Genomic DNA, 4,834 nt, shown 5'->3' with positions numbered 1-4,834 from the left:
AAAGGTCAGAAACAGGACCTTTGTAAGCCCACCTCAGGAGTAGATGACACATGGAGCTGCATCTTCAGGCTTTTCTGGCTGATCAAGCCTGGCAGCCTTCCAGCTGCCTTAGTCTCTCAGTGCTAGGAGGCTGCTTCAAAGCACCCAGCACTCAAACCATGCTGAGATTTGACTTTATACCTTACTGGAAAATTAACGGAGAATTATTACGAAACACATCCTGCAGCAGTCTGCCATTTTCAAAGCTAATAGCAGCGCTAAGATTTCCTTGGAGCCACCTAACTGTGGGCTGATAACAACATTAAAGGCAATTAGAGGGCCTAGATACAAAGACAAGCTTTCTTCTTAATGAAAAAGATTTTTGGCCTTTACATGCTTCTATATGGCACCGTTACAGCATATTGTATTAAAGATGCAAAAAGATTGCAGGTAGTACTGAATACAGAATCATGGAATCATTAAGGTTGGAAAGGACCTCAAGGATCATTAAGTCCAACACCAACTAACTCACTAAACCATGTCCCGAAGCACCAGGACCCAGGTGATGGAGAAAGTTAAAAGTTAGTGGAAATCTTTACATAGGGGGAGTCAAGAATGAAGCTTTCAGTCTTGATTCACGCAATGAGTCACAGGTAATTTGGGGGGAAGGTCCCGTCTCAGGGAAATGAAGAGTTGGAAATGCTGCCTAGAAACATGCACTGAGGAAATAAATGGCTAATACGCAAGGTTATGAAGCAAACCCCTTAGGCATGGCAGAAACACCAAAGTTGCATCCTATGTATAAACAACTGAGAGCTTTACGATGTTTCTCTCTAGACAGGTACTGGTACTGGTGGCAGAAATAAGTTCAGAGTAATTGGAAATGGCTGCAAACCTGAATCTGATTCAGTAGATGTTATTAGTATGTGCAGGACTCATATCACAGTCACAATCTATGATTTCACTGTTTGATATAGCAACCAGGAATTCAGAGTGAAGCTCTCGGAAAAAATGGAAGTATTGTCCTGCTCTTTAATCTCCTTCATGCTCATCAGAAACACTCTGCAATGTAAGTCAGTGTGACAACTACCTCTACTGTCCAAACGGGAATACAAACAGTATTGGATTTTATCACACTTATCGAAGCCACAGAACCTATGCATGTACTTTGTGGCCTTGACACCAAAGGGTGACACTACTAAAATGTTGTTCACTGGAATTTTACTATATTGGCTTTTGTGGTAGATGGGAGAATACATAAAACAGATTAGAAATAAATGAAAGACACCTAGCCTCTTTATTGTCCTTCCAGTCTGAACACTCTGTGTTCAGGAAAAAACACCATTACATTCTCTGCCCCATTGAACAAAAGTCCGGTGCAACATTCAAATGTTCCAAGAGGAGTGGAAAATGATCATTACTGAGAGAAGTGAACTACCCCGCAAGCAGGGCACAGAACAAAAATGAACCGTGGGGATCCAGAGAGGCACAGAAGCCCACATCATCCCAGAAATTAATGTTGCTGATCTGGGTGAGGATATTACTATCAGAGACCTATTGTCTACTTTTGGAAACCTCAACTGAAGTGTAAAGTTCAAACTACATTCTTCCATTCAAAATACCTTGTTTAAACTCAGCCATTTCGAAATTTTCATGGTGTGACTGCAGATGCAACTCCTGCAGCATTGCAGGGGGGTGAATGAAACTCTCCAAAGCAATTTAAAGTATGTTAAAAAAACTGCTTAAACTTGAAGCATAAAACTAAATTGTGCATTTCTACAAACCCCAGGTTAACACACAACTCCAAGCATTTGTCATGAGAGGTTTTCACTGGGTGAAACCTCTGTGCATGTGTGCACACCCACATACGTGCATACGTCCTTCTGAGTAATCCTCATGGGTTTTGCCTTAATTATCTGCAAAATGGACCCTTTCTCTTAAGGTTTCCTATTTTAGGGTGAATTTACTTTGGTCCCTCACTTCTTTTTTGCTTTGTTGAAAGTAAGATTTCTGCTTTGAAGAGTCTTATTAAAATCACAGCCATTTTCCCAATACAAGAATTGCATCTAGGCTTCTACTGGAATTAAAATTTGCTCATAGGAAGCATTCAAAAGCACCACACAGTCCTTCAAAAAGATATTTCCCTGCTTTTTTTGGCAACAAAATCAAATGATGAGACAAAGCTTCCTAACAATGGAAACACGGTACGGCAATGACTGAAGATGCTGGCAATGACTTTATTTTGATAGTGTTCTTAAGCTAACCAAAAATCACTTTATTTTCAGGAACACATCCGACAAGTGGGAATCCAAGTACTGGTAAAACTACCAGGAAAATGATGCAAGTATTATTCAGCTATTCCAGCTAAGGGTTTTTCTTGGCATTCTCAAGAAGTTACACTTTTGGCACTCTCTCTGACACTATCAAACTAGAAATTTATTCTATGTTTAAAACTGCATGAACAGAAAAGACTAATGGTAAAAATTATCAGATGATTAATGCAATTTATATTTCAAAAGATTTAGCCATCCCGCAAATTTTAAGTACTGCATTAAAAGCAAGAGCCCACCAAACCAAAATAATGTCCAGACCACCAGACAAACCAAAAGAATACATAATCTATTTGTCCAAAATAATACAAACAGTCTATTTGTCTACATCTGAACTACTAACACATCAACATGTCAAAGAAATGGAGACTTGTCTTGGCTTAATGGAAATTGTAAAGCAAGACTGTAATGCAAAAAAAATTACATCTACTTTTAACAAAGATGGGGAAAGACTTTTCTGCCTTCCCAAGAAAGGGAGCAGTCCTCACTAAGTTCTTCTCAATTGAAATGAAAACTCATTTCAGATTCACCAAGTCAGAAACTCTCTTTATGCAGCAAGACCATTATTTACAGATTTTCAAGATTAGTTTATCTTTGGCCTGTGACTTTCATTCAAGTGTGAATACTCTGTAGAAGGTACAATTTCAGCATTTCTAGAATAGTGTCCCACCTACAATATGAAATAAGATTCTACTGTATTGCATGCTATTAGACTTTAGCAAACAAAGATTATTTTTCACTTATTGCACAACATATGGAACTATAGGCAAACACAAGGAAAAAACTAAGAGGGCAATAATTTTTTTACCTCAAGGTCTTCAACATGAATAGAAACAGGAAATGTATGTCACCTTACAATTAAACATTCACTATCTTACAAAAGTGCTGCAGAAGACAGATTTTCAGATTTAGATGAGACTGATTCAGATGTCATTCTTTTACTAAGGTCTAATGAAATAAAGAATTCTTATCATAGATCAGATTTTTTTTTTTACTTTAAAACACTATAAAAATTATGAAACTATTATACGGCTATAGTATATATCCTGCTCAGCATACAACTGGTTGTAAATGTTCCAAGGATACTATTGCTGCTCAGACTCATGCAAATTCATTTGAGAGGAAACAGTAAACACCACTTAACTCTGTCCAATAAAGTAACCTGGAACTCTTGAACATCTTTGCATCCAGTAGATTTTATATTCATAGAAGGCTATTCCCTTTTATATTTAAACTCACTACTGATAAAAATGAAATTTATTCACGAGTGTTCTTGTCACTCTTCAAACAGTATGATAAGCTCTTGGATTTCTGCTAGAACAGGCATATGAGTTTTTGAGAAAATACCCGTATTTGTTTCCTGCCATCATTCTATTAGGCAGTCTCAGATGAAGCAGCATTACCTGAATCTGGAAATAGACTACAGTTGGCCAGAAAAACTGAAAAAGTAGGAAGGCAGCTACTATGATTAACAGCAGTACAATCTGAAAAATTATGCCTCATTGCTTCAGAGACAGGGTAGTACCTAAAGTGAAATTCTGGCCTCCGAGAAAATCGGTACGAAATTAAGCAGCATATTTACCCCTAGTTGACCACCCCGTTGGCCACACAAGTGGCCAGACAGTGTCCACTGCCAGCTATTGAATAATGGCTCTCCCTCAGTGACAACACCTGTTTTGGTTTCTCACTTCCCGATTTTCACAAAACAGATAAAAAATTAACTAAAACTGAGACTCTTATTCTGCTACTGCCAGCTATTGAATAATGGCTCTCCCTCAGTGACAACACCTGTTTTGGTTTCTCACTTCCTGATTTTCACAAAACGGATAAAAAAATTAACTAAAACGGAGACTCCTATTCTGCTTTTTAATTTGTCTGAGAACTCAAAATATTACATATTATTTGAGGAAGACTGACGGACTGATCAGATTAGCTTTGTTTACTGCTAAAAATAGGTTAAAATGCATGAAAAAGATAGTTTCTCATGGGGGAACACCAGAAAAAAAGTGAGGATCCTTCCCGCAAAGAAAACAGGGAAGTTCAAAATCGAAATTGCTCACTGCCCACTGACTATAACTTCAGTTAACTCTCTGCTGGCTTCAACTATCCTTTCTCATTTTATTCCTCACCTTCCCCTTTAAGAAAAAAACCTATTATTTTGCTTTAAAATAAAGAGAATTACAGAATCCATGTGTTTATAATTACTGTCAAGAATCAAGTTTTCTGCACTACCAAGCAGGTGATGTTCCACAGAGGGAAGAAACTGGAGCCAGTGCTGCCTAAAGGTGATGCTGCCACAGCGCCAAACTCTACTGTGTTACAACTCCACAAACCTTAGATGATTCAAAGGAGAAGATTAGTCAAGATCAAAGAATGCAGAACGCTCAGCCATACATCGTGTGACCTAGCACTCAAACTTTCGTCTCCTCATCAGACGATTAAGCAGATCATCACTATGACACATTCAATGTCCACAGTGTGAGAAAGTCCAAGCACGTGGTCTCTCACACTTCTCTTTCGGGTGA

This window comes from Pterocles gutturalis, unplaced genomic scaffold, assembly GCF_000699245.1.
Source record: "Pterocles gutturalis isolate BGI_N339 unplaced genomic scaffold, ASM69924v1 scaffold3437, whole genome shotgun sequence".
Classification (NCBI taxonomy): Eukaryota; Metazoa; Chordata; class Aves; order Pterocliformes; family Pteroclidae; genus Pterocles; species Pterocles gutturalis.
This window is presented reverse-complemented; position numbering follows the sequence as displayed.